This window comes from Passer domesticus, chromosome 12, assembly GCF_036417665.1.
Source record: "Passer domesticus isolate bPasDom1 chromosome 12, bPasDom1.hap1, whole genome shotgun sequence".
In the NCBI taxonomy this organism is placed as follows: domain Eukaryota; kingdom Metazoa; phylum Chordata; class Aves; order Passeriformes; family Passeridae; genus Passer; species Passer domesticus.
In genome coordinates, this window is record NC_087485.1 from 10,088,158 (window position 1) to 10,100,697 (window position 12,540).

At 41.2% G+C, this 12,540-nt stretch overlaps 2 long non-coding RNA genes across 3 annotated transcripts in view; one reads left to right on the forward strand and one right to left on the reverse strand.

Annotated features, from left to right (window-relative positions):
• The first annotated feature begins 3,668 nt into the window (after positions 1–3,668).
• Positions 3,669–10,640, forward strand: LOC135279342 (uncharacterized). Of its 2 annotated transcripts, none has more exons than XR_010346614.1 (4): positions 3,669–3,863; positions 3,945–4,082; positions 8,460–8,599; positions 8,704–10,640. It is a non-coding gene; the product is annotated as an uncharacterized LOC135279342 (long non-coding RNA). The 2 variants fall into 2 exon arrangements; XR_010346613.1 differs by having other exon boundaries at positions 3,965–4,082.
• LOC135279341 (uncharacterized) overlaps positions 8,239–12,540 on the reverse strand; it is a 52,359-nt gene continuing 48,057 nt past the window's right edge. The window contains exon 9 of the long non-coding RNA XR_010346612.1: positions 8,239–8,575. This is a non-coding gene — a long non-coding RNA (uncharacterized LOC135279341). The remainder of the gene's footprint in view (positions 8,576–12,540) is intronic.

Genomic DNA, 12,540 nt, shown 5'->3' on the forward strand with positions numbered 1-12,540 from the left:
ACCTCACCAGTAAACCAGCTTTTCATCATCAAATACCATCTAATTGTATACGAGTCTTATCAATGCACAATATAGCAAGGTTTTAAATTATATGAGCTCATAACGGGTTACACAAAATATGAACAGTGTTGTTCATCAAAACCTTAACTTCACACCTACCAACATTATTTAATTAAAATTATTTGTTAGAAGGAATATATTTAATCTAGTCTTATCTCTAGAGAGACTTTAATGTAGCCTTAAAGGTCCTGATTCTGCAAGGATACTTCTATCCTTTCAGACTTCATTTCCAGGTCTTAGGTTTTTAAGATTTTCACATTCATAATTCTGCAAACACAAACATTTGCAGATATGAAGGCCTGATCAGAAATCCCAACTCATCCATTATATATTTTCCTCAATCTTATGAATTAGCAAATTTATTTAAGTAACTTTGCAACGTTGATGAACCTATAATGCAGTATATATATAGTTCTGGGTAACTGGAGAAGGAGGCACAAATATGCAGGTAGTCTTCTTATTCAGTGGCAAAAAAATAATAATAAAATTAAAATAACAGTCAACAGTAGCATTCAAACAGTACCAAATTCAGTAAAATCCTGGAGGAAAAGTTAATCTGATAGAATATTTATTGGTTGTTATGATCACAGCTCTGTGGAATCCTTAGGATGCCTGCACAAAGTTCTCTAGTTTTTCCATGAACTTCAAAGGATTTTCACCTCTCTGCCTTATTTTCACAGGACTAGGGCTATTGTGAATCCATGAATATGTTATAAACCACACCTCAACTCCATACTAGGCCAAGAAGGATTTACTTAATATTCTCTAACAAGACATATTTCAGTTCCAAAATTAACTTGGTTTTGTTGCAATTCATTAGAAATACTATCCTTTTTCACAAAATGCTCAATTCTATAAAATCCAACTACATTTCTCTTTTTAAAAAAAAGCATCTCTGCTGTATTCATCTCAGGCAAATTAGTTTCTTCAAAAGCACATGAGCTTATTGGGAGGAACACTTGGAAATGATTGCTAAAGAGGAAGGTTGCATGGGGTACGTCTTCTAAGACATTGAAGAATGGAAGCAAATGGGAGTGAATGAACAAATTAATGATTAAGGAAGATTTTTTTTTTATTATTTATTCTGGAAGCTCTGTCCAGCTTGGCCTCCCAGGTTCGAGTAATCTTTCACTGTCAACATATGCCACGAGATTGATTCAATTAAGATTAGCGGCGCTAGAGAAAAAAAGTGGCATGGTTTACTTTTGATTAGTATTGTCTTTCCTCCCATCTCACAGTGGCTGTGACCCCTACAACCAAGATAGCTTAAATATATTAGATGATGAAAGTAAATCATTTGTCCAGTATGAATAAGCACAAGAGGAAACAAGCTTAATCACCACTTATATTTTAGATGCTTTTACATCTTTGCAAGGATTCTCTTTTCCATTTCACATATTGAATTTAATTGACTTATGATTAACTCTTACTCATATCTAAAATAAGGGCAATGGTGTAGAGCTGGAAAAAAAAGGGCAGGGTACTGAATACAGTTTACTGCATGAAGTAGTGTAATTCCCAATATAATTACCTTTGAAGGTGGATTAGTTTCTATCCCTCTTGCATCAGAAGTGCTTTAAGAGTATATAAAGGACACTTAGTTCCCATATCACACATTAGCAGGTAGATTACATTTGAAAATTAGCTGGAGACTCAGAGTGTTCATCTCCCTGCTGTCACTAGCATGGCCTACATTTTCTGCTGGTACAAATGGGATAAACTGTCTTGAAAACAATAGAACCAGACATACTTACAGTAGATGAGAATTTGACTGAAAGCCTGGGTTGGTTTTTTTTTTTTACCTTACATCAGAATGAAAAAGGAAGCTAATTCCCATATTATCCATTCTGGAGAAAAATGTTATGGCATTTTTTCTATTTTTCACAGTCTCCTAGGACACAGAAAAATGAAATAACTTAAATCAGACAGGTATCCTAGGCTTCACGGTAACGCAGATAATAATAGGTAAAGGAGCACCATTTGCTGCTCTAGTTATGTTTCTGTCACTGTATAAAAAGGTTTTATTCAGTTCAACAAAATAGATCATAAATCTAGTGCACAGTGTATTGCCTTTATGTTTCTGGAGCTACTTATAATTTAAAGGTTAACTACTACATCTATTTTAATTACAAACAAACTCAAAGAACAAGATCTCACCTTTAAGTGTTAAAATACAAAAACTGCAGACCAATGTTAGCCAACAGCAGCTTTTAGGAACATCATCTTGGCCAGCCACGGGCTGATTGTGACACAGAAATGAAGTTTCTTCTGACTTATGCTAAGATTTCAATCACGGCACAAAGATGTAAAAAGTACTTTTTAGCACTCATGATGTTTGATAGAAACACACGTAAATCACAAATATTTTTTCCTGAGATACATGAGGTGGGATCCTTGTCTGGATCCATATCAAGTACTACTGGTAGTGGGTTGATAGGTAAAGGACACCAACATAGCCTTTTATCTTTGCCCCAAATTCATATTCCAAACCAGTCTCAGCACTGAGTGTAATGAAATCAGAAGTCTCAGTTCAGTCCCTAGTGGCATTAGTTCACATTATAAAATCATTACACATCATTTGACAATGTTGTGCACTGTTAGCATAGAGAAGAACTTGTTCTGTGTCTCTGGGGGAGATGGTCCCCACAGAAAAGATCAGGTTTTTGTGTGATGAGGAGGTGCAGGGGCGAGTGCAGCTGGCTGGTTGATAATGAGCACTTTGATGTTTAGCGTTTTTACTCCCTTAACACTCATCAAGACCAATATTTGTCAGAATACAAAGAGGGGAAAAAAGTCAAATTGTTGTTTTCTAAAAGGGCAACTGAGTAACATTTACCTAGTACAAGTTTAAAGAGAAATTCAGATGTTGGAAAATACACAGAATGTATTAAAACAGCTTTGTCTGTTGCTATTCAAAACATCTTTGACTATTGTTAGACTGGAACTTCAATGTAAAAACATGGATGTTTTCCTATTTCCTTTCTTTTTTCCCCTTTTAAAGGCAGATTTACAGCACAACATCTGATCTCATACACTTGTCACCATGATACTCTCCAAAGGCCCTGAAGACAATGGATCCCTCCAAGCCAAGCAAAGGAGTGAGTGTCTGCAGACTGGGTGTCTAACTCTGCATCTGGGGGTTTGAAAAGCTCAGGCACAGCCTGCCTCAGCTCACGGTTTCCCCAGCACACAGTGGACTGTTTATAGCCTGCTTTCACAGCTTGCAGCAGCACATCTTTAATTACTGGGAAAGAATCCTGTCTTTAATTGTAGTTGAAAAAATAAGTCTCTTTGCAGGCCACGTAACAGGCTCTTTCTCAAGTGGGTTGAGCCACAATTGTAATTGGAATATAAAGAAGCAAGGACAAATAACTAAGCAGTTAATTAGCTCTGCAGTTTTAGTTAAATGCTACGTTGGCTTTTGAGTAATGGAAAAATCACCATTCCCAAGAGCATGGGTGAAACTAGCAGGACAGCTGCTGGAAAACCCAGTCCCCAGGGGTCACCCAGGGCACTGTACCTGCAAAGGCTGGGGATGGTAAAGTCAGGTAAAACTGGCTGGAAGCCATCAGTTTGCTACAGCATGAGAACTTCCTCGTGTTGGTCCTATGACAGCTTAACTTGATGCTAGTCAAGACCAGAGCTGTCCTGTCTGAGCCACATGTTCCTACCCTGTGTCTCCCTGCTCCTCCAGTGGGATGAGATAGGTCAGGGAGGCTGGACAGGAGCCAGGGCCATAGTGGGGACAGAGGAGCACAGGAGCCCCACTTACACAGGTCCAAGCACAGCAGAACTGGTGCCTGGTAAGTATGTGCTGAACAACCTTGGCTCTGGCCTACCTTAACCATTGCAGTAATTGAAGTGATTTACAGTAGACCAAAAAGCCTGTCATGTCCCTTGACAGAAAACTGAGGGTTGAAAACATCTGGGCCTGATTAGCAGCCATCAGCCTAGGGCCCACAAAAGCCATGGCTCAGGCCTGGAGCACCATTAACATCTGGATTTGGAGGCAATTTCACCAAGTAAGTTGCACTTCCTTCTGTGTCAGGCAGTTCTCAAGTTCTTTGATTTGGGTTTCTGCCTAATTTTCATAATTTCTCTGAAATTAATATACCAGGGTTTGTTTTCATTTGTAAGACTAATGTTCTGGTACAGTCTCAGTACCCAGACTGTTTTAAACAGAGCAACCTTGCTCATGCTTACCCTGATACAATAACATCAGGAGACCTGACAATACTAAACACACTCTAGGTAGCCATAAGTAGGCTTAGCTACTGTTCACCTCAGTGTAAATATTTTCAAAACAAAATTAGGGAATAAGTGACTGTTCCAATTGTTCCAAGTCCTTTCTGCTTTAAATTGCTTCTCCAGCAGCTGTAGTCTGGGGGTTGGGGGGACGACGGGTCTTGGAGATATCTGGCTTCATTCACCATTCAACCTTAAATGGTGTAACAGTTTTATGGCCTTTCCTTAATGATCACCCATTGTGTAATGGATTGCCAATCAAGGATCACTTAATGACAAAACAGAATAATTTAACCCCTATTCAAATGACAATGCCCAGTATTGCCCACGTAAATGTCTTTACACAACAGAAAGTTTTTCAGCTGAATGAGGTAAATAACATTAACAAGCTATTATTCACTACCTCTTCCTCGCCAGTTACAAAAGACCGACCTTTGAACTCTGAACTTTTTCTTTGACTGATGGCCACCATTACAACATTTGTGTTAGTCATTTAAAACTGCAGGTGTAGCCACTTAAAATACCTAATAAAATCTGTAGGCTTCGAGGGAGGAGAAACCCGGAGCTCACAGGAACAAAACCGCAGGAATTAGCCAGGGCATTTCAAAAGGATTAATGTCCCGTGATTCTCCCGCAGCAAAGAGGGGCTGACACAGCAGTGGCTTTGCTGCCCGCGTCCCATGGGGGCAGATCCTGGCATTCCATGGCAGTGCCCGGCGCGGGCACAGCTGGCAGCAGCTGCTCAGGAGCTCTGGCCTTTGGGGTGATGCCCCTCACCGAGCATCTCCTTCTAAGGTCACTTTAGGAAATGTCACTTGGGTTGCTAAGTCGCACAGATAGCCTTAAAACAAATAGTATCACTGCATTGCTGAATACATCACCAAGGGACAAGTGTGTAGTGCACACTGTCAACTTCCCAGGCAGGGAAAGCTGGTGGTGTCACTTTTTTTGGGTGACTGATCATAAACTTATAAAAATACGAAACATCATGAACATCATGTTAAGAGACAGGAACTGGTGGGCAGTGGTCTATAAATGTTTGCTGTCTCAGTGTAATACACTTAGGAAGAGAGAGGAGGTGTTTTCAAAACGGATACAACCCCTAAGAATCTACAACAGGCCAGTGATCATCCTAGGAGCTCTACAGAAACTAAAATTAGTGAATACCTTACTTACTTTAAACCACAGGCTGGGGTTTAGTGAACTGACACAGCACAGGGGGCCCCTGCACTGCACCTCATTCTCTGTCTTTGATTTGAAAGTGAATGAAAAGACAACTTGTAGAGCAGAAGTTACACATGACATAAGGCTCCAGGACAGCAAGGCAAGCACCTTACTCCTTTCATGTGATCTTTACACATTTTTGAAAAACTGAAACCGATTGAGAGTGAGTGGAAAAATAAGTAGTTGTTTACTCTTTTTCACCAAAAGTGAATTTAAAAGGGAAATCAGTACAACACAACCAATTATTGGAACCAGATTTTAAATTTGTGCAGTATTTATAAGACTTGCCTTACAAGAAAAGGCACACTATATTTTGATTTATTTAGACAGTCTGAAATAAGCCACCTATGTTCCAGATAAAAGTTTCAACATTATGATCAATTCTGTGACAAAAATATGCACAATATGTTTGTCTAGTAATACATTTAAAGACGTTTGAACATGGTTGTGGATATACTGCAATTACAGAAATAAGGAACTTGATCAAATAACGTGTTCATTTTGAATCATTAATGCAGTTAGATTTAAATAATTGATATACTAACTTTATTAATGTTTTGAACTGAAAAGACTATCAAATTATGTAATAATATTTTAGATAACTACTGTGTAACAGAAGCTAATCCAATATAAGAAAAAAAAAAAGTAAAATAAATCTAATGTTAAGAATGACCACTTGATTCCCACCAACATCTAGGGGAATTTAGGGATTCTAAATGTATACTGTTTTAATTTTTTTTTTTTTTTTTTTTTTTTTGCCACCTTTTGTACTGATGCCTCATAAAACCACCCATCAGAAAAGGCTTGCAGCTTACAGGATTTGCTCTCTTGAGTACCTCCTATAGTCACATAGGAGGTGAGACTATAAACAAACCAGAAAAAAACCCAATCAGCAAAGCAAGACTTCATACCTAATAAACAATCAGATAAGTCCTAAAGACCTGGTCACAGAGCCTTAAGCCAAAGAACTAGAGATGGAGTTCCTGTTTTGGTACACAAATACTCAGAAATTCAAATTAAACCATATCTCTGTACTACCAGAATGGGTGGCCCACAGATCCAAATGGGGACCAGCAGACCTGCCCGTTTGTTTCAGTCACTGCTTTAAACAAAGAACAACTCTGGAGTGTCCAAAAGTCTTTAAATCCTCAGCACTTAGCTGGATGAGATGGTCTTTATCATGAAAGATACAAATCTACCTCCATGGTAAACATTTCTGGCAAGTTCACTAGGAATGATAAAGGAAGAAGGAAAGATACCTTTTTTTTTCTGAGGAGAAGCTGGATGTGCATTCCTAGGCATATCCCTGTCTCTGTTCTTTCACTGCAAGGAGAAAATATTGCAGCATTAGAGCTATGGGGACAGCTGGGCCAGAAACAGCTTCCACCCCGAATCCCACAGCTGCAATCCAGTTAGCAAAACTGGACCTAAATAATATATCACATACCTTGATGAAGAGAATGGGAACATTCTAAAAAAGCTACAAGGCAATTCCAGTGTTGACTGAGTCAAGACCAGGCACTTCTAACCACTTCTGGTGTCCACCTCCAGCAAGGAATGGAATCCCACTGCCAATGTTTTCTTCCCAATTTTCTTTAACATTCTTGTGTTTAACATAAAACACACCCACACACTGTACCAGAAATAATTACATGCCACACAGAATAGGTTAGGGATGCTTCAAATACTTGCCTACAGTGTCTCTGATTTGACCAGCAAAGGGCTGAGGGAGAACAAAGGAAGTTTATAAAGAAATCCGCACATATTCTAGAGGCTAACATCAGTTTTGGAATAGGTATGTTGGACACACCAATATACACAGGTTGTATTGAAGTACTTTCTTTGAGGCCAAAGAATCAAGAGAGAAGTTTAGGGAAATACCAAATATTCAAAATCACTGAAAGCCCCCAACTTTCCTATGAGATGGGCACAAACCACACTTATAGTAGGGCATTCTCTCCTTCCCCAGAAGCTCTGTTACAGGTTACTGGAACTGCCGGGTGTCAGCCACAAGCCCTGACCCGTGTGATGCTCCAGCTTGCTGGGGTGAAGGCACACACATATCGTCGCACAGGGACCTGACACGGTCTTATCTCGGGCCTTTTGCTGCTGACATTTGTCACCGGTTCAAAACTTATTACAGCCACCATCTCCGCTTAAATTTACAGATACGTTTTAATTAATGGGGGAAAATGTGTTTATCTCCTCCGAGCAGCGCCTGGCTCCCAAGCGTTTGTTATCTCCGGTGTGAAATTCGGGCTGACAAGGATCAGCGCTTCCCACGCCGCAGCCCCGCGGCCGGGCGGGGCCGGAGCTGCTGCCCGCCCAGCCCTGCTCACAGCAGCGTGCACAGCGCGTCTGCTGCGCTCTGCCAGCCGGGGCCCTGCCACCAATTCAGCGTCAGGGAGAGGAATTGACGGTAAGGAGTTTAATTGCGAGTAAACAATACCGCATTAGGGAGCGGTGACCGGAGAAGTGGGGACTGAAGGGACCAGCGCTCAATCACAGCTGTGGCTTCCTCGGTGCTTTCACCAAAGATTCCCTCCCTGTCTGCACTGTCCGAGCGGGCTTTCGGCGCTTTTTTCGGGCATTTCCAGGCGCTGCCCGTCCCTCCCGCCCGGCCCGGCGGTGCGGATGCCCGGAGCGCTGCGGCTCGGCCGCTGCTGGGAGAACGAAACTCTGCCCACCTCACACACCCAGACACGGCAAACGACGTGAGCAGCCAGCATCAAGAGCATCCTAAACACCTCTGATATTTTTCTTAAATAACATGTTTCTTTCTTTAAAATTGCCAGCTGACTAAATATGTGTGTCACACTCTCAAAAACACATAGGCCTGGGAAGCCTGGGCACAGATGGTTTGGGAACAAGGAGTTGGTTGACATGAATAATTACCCGGATTCTGAGTGCCCTTGAACAAATTGTTTCAGCTTATTGGAGGTAAATCTGAGGAGCTGGAGCACCTTCTGCCCACTGTGCCTTAGTTTCCTTCTTCATGAAATGAGAAGAGTTCTGAGACTCTGAGAGACTGCGGGGATCTGAGATCCTGGGAAATAGTAAAACACACCAGGTGAAAAAAGTTTATGAGGGAAGATACCGAATTCTTGTTCATCATTTTGTTTCTTTCTTTTCCCTTCACTCCCATTCTCATTGCTTATTGATTTTTGTTTCCAGCTGACATACGAGCGAGAGCCTACATTAAGACAACAGCAACTGAAGCATCAGGAAAGTCAACATCACTATATATAACATTAAGAAATCTTCTGTTTGATGATGCACATTTACCACTCCAAGAAGTGCCTTAGGGAAATACAATCACATCTGAAGGGGGAATAGTACTAGGTGGGTGGGCTTCAAAAAAGCACTGCTCTGCATGATGTCCAGTAGGAGAATCCCTTTCAAAAACAGTGAGATGGATGAGCTGTCATCAACCCACTTCATTCCCTGCTTTGCATGACACTCATAAAATGGGCAGAGGACAGTTTTGGTTTGTTCAACGCACAATAAAAATGCACAAAAGGTGATTGACATGAAGAAACTGCAAGTGTGGTAAGCTAAACATATGCTTCTGGAAGCACTGATCTACTAGAATAACTCAGGCGTGTGTATCCTCTAGCTGCTGAAAGACTAACTACCACTTTAAAACAATTGAAATCCCTATATATTGTGAGCATAAGCTCTTAATTAATTTGCCATATTACATGTATCAACAACTAGACAGAAATGGAGCTTAACAGTAATTTATCTTCAATCATGTTTTGAAGCCAACACAAATATTTCTACATTTCACCCTGCTTTTGACTCACTCTAAGTAGAAGCAAAAGGGCCCAAACCACTGCTGATGTGAGTGTCATAAAAGGTGTAACCTGGCTTAAATCAGTACCATTGACTCTTCTTGTATCAGCAATAAACTGGGATCTCTGTCTTCACTCATGACACTGCAATCGAGTGAATTTGATGTAAGAATAGTGATGGATGAACTCACGAGGCTCTCGCCCTTTCATGAGGTGTCACAGGCACCAGGCTTGCACGGTCCCAAGGCTGCATTTCGAGTGCTAGGCAGGGACATTCTCCCCTGCCTGCTATGGAACACCGGCTCTCACCAAACTGCTCTCCGACCAAATACCCATGCACCACCGAGGTGCTCCCACTTCTCCTGAACCCACAGTGGAACAGGAGCCTCTGCTCTGGGCTGACAGCAGCTCCTGCCCATTACACAATCCATTGAGGGAGCACGTCTCCAGCTGGGTTTCTCCATGCGTAGGACACACTCATTAAAGGTACTAGAGGTGACATGGAACAGAAAAGATTAAAAACAAAACAAACTACAATACCATCACCTTCACACACACATGCACAAAAAACCAAAACAACAAAGTAAACAAGAAACTAAAAATAAAAAGAGCATGTGCAGGAATAAAGGATTCCCCTGTTTGTTCTGTCCAGGCTTTTGTGTTGAGATTTTCACCAAGAACCTTACCAGGGTTTTGTGCTGATGAACACAGGCACCACATACTTTGACTTGGCCATTGCATTAGCCTTATACCACCAGGGCTCTTAGCCTAGACTTGACTTGAGCAGGTAAATGAGGAACTTCCTCTAGCTTTTGCCATTGACCTCCGTACAAATATTAGTAAGGCAACTCCAAAATCCAGATGCTCAGACCTGAGGAATGGTTACTGAAGGGCAGCTTTCTTCAAGATTCAAGTGGAAGGAGAGACAATCTTTCTGAGACAGCTGGTCCATATTTGTATGCTCCAGTTTATTCAGTCTTCCTCTGATTATTTCATGAGCTCTTCACTTTTCTAATGAGTGTAGTCCCACAACTCCCCAAGCATGCACACTACACAGCCTGTCCCCAAAAATTAACTCCTTCTGCCTTTTATAAAGCTCCCTCGCAAACAGACTGCTCCACACTGTACACACACATCCATGTAACTAACACAATTTGCCAATTTGCCAAAGGGTAAAAAACTCTAAGCTCCCTTTATTTGTCTTGCTGCTGAGTGATCTCAACCCCAGTGACTAAGAGTCAAGCAGCGAGCTGAGGGGAGGTGCCATGCTGCAGCTCTACTCACCTCAGCTGCAAGCAGCAGAGCTGCCATCTTGCTAATCAGCTTTAATTTAGCTGTCTCACAGCTTCATAAGTAAATAAAGACTTACTTAGTGTCAGAAATATCAGTATTTAACCGTAGAGTTAAAAAAGTATGGTAATTAAAAGAGTGCCACAAGTCACAGCTCTGTGCAATCCTAACAGATTGTAGGGTTTGCCTTTTTGAACCTCTCAGCACGTTTAGAAACTTGAGTAAAACAACAAAAGGTGTTAATAGCTTTAAGGGGAGCACCATGCTGATAGATTACCCATTATGGTTACCCACTTACAGCGAAATGGCAAATAGGTTTGATCAATTCGATTTTAATGCAAAGTGGAACTTGAAAAAACCAGCAATGAGCAAAGAGAAGACCTTTTGTTGCTAATGTGTCTGAAAAAAAGCACTTAATTGAGGTCATAATAATATTAGCAGTTATTCACCATCAATAATTCAGCCTTATTTATTACTACATGGTAAAGTTCTGTCAAACAGGAATCGTTCAGGCTTTGTTATACATGTTAACATGAAGCTAGCTGTTGGATGACTGGTATATATTTCACCAGCTGCTCAAAACTGCGGGATAGCAAGAACTAATGATATTCTTTCTTGGTGCTTGCATTACATAATAGTTAATTTGCTGCATGCAGAAATATATGTTACAAATATAATAGTCCCACATCAAGTATGCATAATAAAAAAAGCATTATATCTGAAACAGTGACTGACTAATCTTGCCTGAGCTATCTGTCATATGGAAAACAATTTCAATTCCTGCATGATTTAGTACTCCTACAGCAGGAGAAACATAAATTCCGCCTTTTCACACAGTTCTAGTCACCTGTGATTAGTTATCTTTAAAAAATCTAAACGAACGTATAATTGTACAATTATATATGCAAACTCCAGTGTTAAAATTTAAAATGTATTAGTCTCGTAAAATGGCTCATTAATCTCTGGATCTTAAAGGACATACTTGTCCAGTAATGAGCCAAATGCAGGAAATATGTGTGTGATGGTGGATGGGGGAATTTTACCTCATAAGGTTTTGGGGGTTTTTTTGTTTGTTTTGTTCTTGTTCTTGCTTTTAACCTTAGAATAATTTTATTCCTACAAAACCTGTTTACCAAAACACGAAGAAGTTGTCAGTGACTAAGTCAGTTGTAGTTCTCCGGTCATTAACTATGGAAATAAGCTGTTTTGAAGAGATTAGTTTTTCCTTATACACGATATTCATGGGTTTATAACAGCCATATAATTACCGACTGGAACTGCAACCAGAAAGGTTGGGCAGGAATATTGATCTCTCCGTGTCTGCTAATGACCACTTCTCCGCTGCGCTGATGGAAGGAAGCCTTCTATTAGATTTTTACCACCTTCCTCAAGTGGGGAAAAAAAAAAAAAAAAGAGGAAAAGGAAGATCAGAGGGGCACGTGTGAAACACAAAGCGTATCCCACTTAGAGACTGTCAGTAGCGCTGGGCGCGGCCGCTCGGGAGCGCACGGCAGGGCAGGGCAGGGCAGCGAGGAGCGCCCGCGGGGAGGGATGCGGGGCAGCCCCGAGCGGGGGGAGCCCGCCGCCCCTCCGGGAGATAATCCACTTGGCAGCGCTGAGATGGCTCCTCCAAGGAGCTAAAGCAGACTGACACAATGGCCTGCAAGGCATTAAAATGTAGGAATTAAAAACTGTTAAATTGCACAGAGGGATTCTTAACCCCAGCCCTTTGGCAACAGTGATGCTTCTTCCCTTTTCTTCTCCCTCGCCTCTTCTTGAAAGCGATTTGCCTTTTTTTTTTTTTTCCAAATGCCTCCCTCATCAGACCACACTAATTCTGCATGCCAGTTCCCCGCCGTACACAAACCCTGTTAATGAAGGGAATAAGGCATCTGAAAGAGTGCCTAGAAAAATAAGTTGGTCTTCT